We start from the raw sequence: 7,242 nt of genomic DNA, 5'->3' as shown, positions 1-7,242 counted from the left end.
GTGGTGAGAGTGAAGCAGGACTGTCTCCATGGCGCTATTGGCTAGCGCGATCGGCTGTTAACCGAAAGGTTGGAGGTTCGAGCCCACCTGGTGGTGGTGCGGCACTTTTTTTTCTTTGGGCTGAATGCTCTGAAAAAATGTTCTGACGGTGGTGAGAGTGGAGCACGACTGTCTCCGTGGCACAATTGGCTAGCGCGATTGGCTGTTAACAGAAAGGTTTGAGGTTCGAGCCCACCCGATGGTGGTGCAGCGCTTTTTTTCTTTTGGCTGATATCTCCGAAGAAATGTGCTGACGGTGGTGAGAGTGGAGCATGACTGTCTCCTTGGCGCAATCGACTAGCACGTTCGGCTGTTAAACGAAAGGTTGGAAGTTCGAGCCCACGCGGTAGTGGTGCGGTGCTTTTTTTCCTTTGGGCTGATAGCTTTGAAGATATGTTGTGATGGTGGTGAGAGTGGAGAACGACTGTCTCCGTGGCGCAATTGGCTAGCGCGATGGGCTGTTAACTGAAAGGTTGGTGGTTCGAGCTCTCCCGGGAGTGGTGTGTTGCTTTTTTCTTTGCGCTGATAGCTTTGAAGATATGTTCTGAAGGTGGTGTTAGTGGAGCACGACTGTCTCCGTGGCGCAATTGGCTAGCGCGATCGGCTGTTAACCGAAAGGTTGGAGGTTCGAGCCCTCCCGGGAGTGGTGTGATGCTTTTTTTCTTTGAGCTTATAGCTTTGAAGATATGTTCTGATGGTGGTGAGAGTGGAGCACGACTGTCTCTGTGGCGCAATTGGCTAGCGCGATCGGCTGTTAACCAAAAGGTTGGAGGTTCGAGCACACCCGGGAGTGGTGTGTTGCTTTTTTTTCTTTGCGCTTATAGCTTTGAAGATATGTTCTGATGGTGGTGAGAGTGGAGCACGACTGTCTCCGTGGCGCAATTGGCTAGCGCGATCGGCTGGTAACCGAGAGGTTGGAAGTTCGAGCCCACGCGGTGGGGGTGCGGTGCTTATTTTTCTTTGGGCTGATAGCTTTGAAGATATGTTGTGATGGTGGTGTGATTGGAGCACGACTCTCTCCGTGGCACAATTGGCTAGCGCGATTGGCTGTTAACTGAAAGGTTGGAGGTTCGAGCCCACCCGATGGTGGTGCAGCGCTTTTTTTCTTTTGGCTGATATCTCCGAAGAAATGTGCTGACGGTGGTGAGAGTGGAGCATGACTGTCTCCTTGGCGCAATCGGCTAGCACGTTCCGCTGTTAACCGAAAGGTTGGAAGTTCGAGCCCACGCGGTGGTGGTGTGGTGCTTTTTTTCCTTTGGGCTGATAGCTTTGAAGATATGTTGTGTTGGTGGTGAGAGTGGAGCACGACTGTCTCCGTGGCGCAATTGGCTAGCGCGATGGGCTTTTAACCGAAAGGTTGGAGGTTCGAGCCCTCCCGGGAGTGGTGTGTTGCTTTTTTTCTTTGCGCTTATAGCTTTGAAGATATGTTCTGATGGTGGTGGGAGTGGAGCACGACTGTCTCCGTGGCGCAATAGGCTAGCGCGATCGGCTGTTAACCAAAAGGTTGGAGGTTCGAGCACTCCCGGGAGTGGTGTGTTGCTTTTTTTTCTTTGCGCTTATAGCTTTGAAGATATGTTCTGATGGTGGTGAGAGTGGAGCACGACTGTCTCCGTGGCGTAATTTGCTAGCGCGATGGGGTATTAACCGAAAGGTTGGAGTTTTGAGCCCACCCGGTGGTGGTGCGGTGCTTTTTTTTCTTTGGGCTGATAGCTCTGAAGAAATGTTCTGACGGTGGTGAGAGTGGAGCATGACTGTCTCCGTGGCGCAATTGGCTAGCGCGATCGGGTGGTAACCGAGAGGTTGGAAGTTCGAGCCCACGCGGTGGGGGTGCGGTGCTTTTTTTTCTTTGGGCTGATAGCTTTGAAGATATGTAGTGATGGTGGTGTGATTGGAGGCCGACTCTCTCCGTGGCGCAATTGGCTAGCGCGATGGGCTGTTAACTGAAAGGTTGGAGGTTCGAGCCCACCCAGGAATGGTGTGTTGCTTTTTTTTCTTTGGGCTGATAGCTTTGAAGATATGTTCTGATGGTGGTGAGAGTGGAGCAGGACTGTCTCCATGGCGCTATTGGCTAGCGCGATCGGCTGGTAACCGAGAGGTTGGAAGTTCGAGCCCACCTGGTGGTGGTTCGGCGCTTTTTTTTTCTTTGGGCTGATAGCTCTGAAGAAATGTTCTGACGGTGGTGAGAGTGGAGCACGACTGTCTCCGTGGCACAATTGGCTAGCGCGATTGGCTGTTAACCGAAAGGTTCGAGGTTCGAGCCCACCCGATGATGGTGCAGCGCTTTTTTTCTTTTGGCTGATATCTCTGAAGAAATGTTCTGACGGTGGTGAGAGTGGAGCATGAGTGTCTCCTTGGCGCAATCGGCTAGCACGTTCCGCTGTTAACCGAAAGGTTGGAAGTTCGAGCCCACGCGGTGGCGGTGCGGTGCTTTTTTTCTTTTGGGCTGATAGCTTTGAAGATATGTTGTGACGGTGGTGAGAGTGGAGCACGACTGTCTCCGTGGCGCAATTGGCTAGCGCGATGGGCTGTTAACTGAAAGGTTCGAGGTTCGAGCTCTCCCGGGAGTGGTGTGTTGCTTTTTTCTTTGCGCTGATAGCTTTGAAGATATGTTCTGATGGTGGTAGGATTGGAGCACGACTGTCTCCGTGGCGCAATTGGCTAGCGCGATGGGCTGTTAACCGAAAGGTTGGAGGTTCGAGCCCTCCCGGGAGTGGTGTGTTGCTTTTTCTCTTTGCGCTTATAGCTTTGAAGATATGTTCTGATGGTGGTGAGAGTTGAGCATGACTGTCTCCGTGGCGTAATTGGCTAGCGCGATGGGCTATTAACCGAAAGGTTGGACGCTCGAGCCCACCCGGTGGTGGTGCGGCGCTTTTTTCCTTTGGGCTGATAGCTCTGAAGAAATGTTCTGATGGTGGTGAGAGTGGAGCGGGACTGTCTTCTTGGCGCAATGGGCTAGCGAGATCGGCTGTTAACTGAAAGGTTGGAGGTTCGACCTCTCGCGGGAGTGGTGTGTTGCTTTTTTCTTTGCGCTGATAGCTTTGAAGATATGTTTTGATGGTGGTGGGAGAGGAGCACGACGGTCTCCGTGGCGCAATTGGCTAGCGCGATCGGCTGTTAACCGAAAGGTTGGAGGTTCGAGCCCTCCCGGGAGTGGTGTGTTATTTTTTTCTTTGCGCTTATAGCTTTGAAGATATGTTCTGATGGTGGTGGGAGTGGAGCACTACTGTCTCCGCGGCGCAATAGGCTAGCGCGATCGGCTGTTAACCAAAAGGTTGGAGGTTCGAGCACTCCCGGGAGTGGTGTGTTGCTTTTTTTTCTTTGCGCTTATAGCTTTGAAGATATGTTCTGATGGTGGTGAGAGTGGAGCACGACTGTCTCCGTGGCGTAATTGGCTAGCGTGATGGGGTATTAACCGAAAGGTTGGAGGTTCGAGCCCACTAGGTGGTGGTGCGGTGCTTTTTTTCCTTTGGGCTGATAGCTTTGAAGATATGTTGTGTTGGTGGTAAGAGTGGAGCACGACTGTCTCCGTGGCGCAATTGGCTAGCGCGATGGGCTGGTAACTGAAAGGTTGGAGGTTAGAGCTCTCCCGGGAGTGGTGTGTTGCTTTTTTCTTTGGGCTGATAGCTCTGAAGAAATGTTCTGACGGTGGTGAGAGTGGAGCATGACTGTCTCCTTGGCGCAATTGGCTAGCGCGATCGGCTGTTAACCGAAAGGTTGGAGGTTCGAGCCCTCCTGGGAGTGGTGTGTTGCTTTTTTCTTTGCGCTGATAGCTTTGAAGATATGTTGTGATGGTGGTGAGAGTGGAGAACGACTGTCTCCGTGGCGCAATTGGCTAGCGCGATGGGCTGTTAATTGAAAGGTTGGAGGTTCGAGCTCTCCCGGGAGTGGTGTGTTGCTTTTTTCTTTGCGCTGATAGCTTTGAAGATATGTTCTGAAGGTGGTGTTAGTGGATCACGACTGTCTCCGTGGCGCAATTGGCTAGCGCGATCGGCTGTTAACCGAAAGGTTGGAGGTTCGAGCCCTCCCGGGAGTGGTGTGTTGCTTTTTTTCTTTGAGCTTATAGCTTTGAAGATATGTTCTGATGGTGGTGAGAGTGGAGCACGACTGTCTCCGTGGCGCAATTGGCTAGCGCGATCGGCTGTTAACCAAAAGGTTGGAGGTTCGAGCACACCCGGGAGTGGTGTGTTGCTTTTTTTTCTTTGCGCTTATAGCTTTGAAGATATGTTCTGATGGTGGTGAGAGTGGAGCACGACTGTCTCCGTGGCGCAATTGGCTAGCGCGATCGGCTGGTAACCGAGAGGTTGGAAGTTCGAGCCCACGCGGTGGGGGTGCGGTGCTTATTTTTCTTTGGGCTGATAGCTTTGAAGATATGTTGTGATGGTGGTGTGATTGGAGCACGACTCTCTCCGTGGCGCAATTGGCTAGCGCGATCGGCTGTTAACTGAAAGGTTGGAGGTTCGAGCCCACCCGGTGGTGGTGCGGCGCTTTTTTTCTTTGGGCTGATAGCTCTGAAAAAATGTTCTGACGGTGGTGAGAGTGGAGCACGACTGTCTCCGTGGCACAATTGGCTAGCGCGATTGGCTGTTAACCGAAAGGTTGGAGGTTCGAGCCCACCCGATGGTGGTGCAGCGCTTTTTTATTTTGGCTGATATCTCTGGAGAAATGTTCTGACGGTGGTGAGAGTGGAGCATGACTGTCTCCTTGGCGCAATCGGCTAGCACGTTCCGCTGTTAACCGAAAGGTTGGAAGTTCGAGCCCACGCGGTGGTGGTGTGGTGCTTTTTTTCCTTTGGGCTGATAGCTTTGAAGATATGTTGTGTTGGTGGTGAGAGTGGAGCACGACTGTCTCCGTGGCGCAATTGGCTAGCGCGATGGGCTGTTAACTGAAAGGTTGGAGGTTCGAGCTCTCCCGGGAGTGGTGTGTTGCTTTTTTCTTTGCGCTGATAGCTTTGAAGATATGTTCCGATGGTGGTGAGAGTGGAGCACGACTGTCTCCGTGGCGCAATTGGCTAGCGCGATGGGCTTTTAACCGAAAGGTTGGAGGTTCGAGCCCTCCCGGGAGTGGTGTGTTGCTTTTTTTCTTTGCGCTTATAGCTTTGAAGATATGTTCTGATGGTGGTGGGAGTGGAGCACGACTGTCTCCGTGGCGCAATAGGCTAGCGCGATCGGCTGTTAACCAAAAGGTTGGAGGTTCGAGCACTCCCGGGAGTGGTGTGTTGCTTTTTTTTCTTTGCGCTTATAGCTTTGAAAATATGTTCTGATGGTGGTGAGAGTGGAGCACGACTGTCTCCGTGGCGTGATTGGCTAGCGCGATGGGGTATTAACCGAAAGGTTGGAGGTTTGAGCCCACCCGGTGGTGGTGCGGTGCTTTTTTTTTCTTTGGGCTAATAGCTCTGAAGAAATGTTCTGACGGTGGTGAGAGTGGAGCATGACTGTCTCCTTGGCGCAATTGGCTAGCGCATTCGGCTGTTAACCGAAAGGTTGGAGGTTCGAGCCCTCCCGGGAGTGGTGTGTTGCTTTTTTCTTTGCGCTGATAGCTTTGAAGATATGTTCTGATGGTGGTGAGAGTGGAGCAGGACTGTCTCCGTGGCGCAATTGGCTAGCGCGATCAGGTGGTAACCGAAAGGTTGGACGCTCGAGCCCACCCGGTGGTGGTGCGGCGCTTTTTTCTTTTGTGCTGATAGCTCTGAAGAAATGTTCTGACGGTGGTGGGAGTGGAGCACGACTGTCTCCGTGGCGCAATTGGCTAGCGCGATCGGCTGTTAACTGAAAGGTTGGAGGTTCGAGCCCTCCCGGGAGTGGTGTGTTGCTTTTTTTTCTTTGGGCTGATAGCTTTGAAGATATGTTCTGATGGTGGTGAGAGTGGAGCAGGACTGTCTCCGTGGCGCAATTGGCTAGCGCGATCGGGTGGTAACCGAGAGGTTGGAAGTTCGAGCCCACGCGGTGGGGGTGCGGTGCTTTTTTTTGGGCTGATAGCTTTGAAGATATGTAGTGATGGTGGTGTGATTGGAGCCCGACTCTCTCCGTGGCGCAATTGGCTAGCGCGATGGGCTGTTAACCGAAAGGTTCGAGGTTCGAGCCCACCCGATGATGGTGCAGCGCTTTTTTTCTTTTGGCTGATATCTCTGAAGAAATGTTCTGACGGTGGTGAGAGTGGAGCATGAGTGTCTCCTTGGCGCAATCGGCTAGCACGTTCCGCTGTTAACCGAAAAATTGGAAGTTCGAGCCCACGCGGTGGTGGTGCGGTGCTTTTTTTCCTTTGGGCTGATAGCTTTGAAGATATGTTGTGACGGTGGTGAGAGTGGAGCACGACTGTCTCCGTGGCGCAATTGGCTAGCGCGATGGGCTGTTAACTGAAAGGTTCGAGGTTCGACCTCTCGCGGGAGTGGTGTGTTGCTTTTTTCTTTGCGCTGATAGCTTTGAAGATATGTTTTGATGGTGGTGGGAGAGGAGCACGACTGTCTCCGTGGCGCAATTGGCTAGCGCGATCGGCTGTTAACCGAAAGGTTGGAGGTTCGAGCCCTCCCGGGAGTGGTGTGTTATTTTTTTCTTTGCGCTTATAGCTTTGAAGATATGTTCTGATGGTGGTGGGAGTGGAGCACTACTGTCTCCGCGGCGCAATAGGCTAGCGCGATCGGCTGTTAACCAAAAGGTTGGAGGTTCGAGCACTCCCGGGAGTGGTGTGTTGCTTTTTTTTCTTTGCGCTTATAGCTTTGAAGATATGTTCTGATGGTGGTGAGAGTGGAGCACGACTGTCTCCGTGGCGTAATTGGCTAGCGCGATGGGGTATTAACCGAAAGGTTGGAGGTTCGAGCCCACTAGGTGGTGGTGCGGTGCTTTTTTTCCTTTGGGCTGATAGCTTTGAAGATATGTTGTGTTGGTGGTAAGAGTGGAGCACGACTGTCTCCGTGGCGCAATTGGCTAGCGCGATGGGCTGGTAACTGAAAGGTTGGAGGTTAGAGCTCTCCCGGGAGTGGTGTGTTGCTTTTTTCTTTGCGCTGATAGCTTTGAAGATATGTTCTGATGGTGGTGGGAGTGGAGCACGACTGTCTCCGTGGCGCAATTGGCTAGCGCGATGGGCTGTTAACCGAAAGGTTGGATGTTCGAGCCCACCCGGTGGTGGTGCGGCGCTTTTTTCTTTTGGGCTGATAGCTCTGAAGAAATGTTCTGACGGTGGTGGGAGTGGAGCACGACTGTCTCCGTG

This window comes from Rhipicephalus microplus, unplaced genomic scaffold (genome assembly GCF_043290135.1).
Source record: "Rhipicephalus microplus isolate Deutch F79 unplaced genomic scaffold, USDA_Rmic scaffold_40, whole genome shotgun sequence".
Classification (NCBI taxonomy): Eukaryota; Metazoa; Arthropoda; class Arachnida; order Ixodida; family Ixodidae; genus Rhipicephalus; species Rhipicephalus microplus.
Note: the sequence above shows the minus strand (reverse complement) of the source record.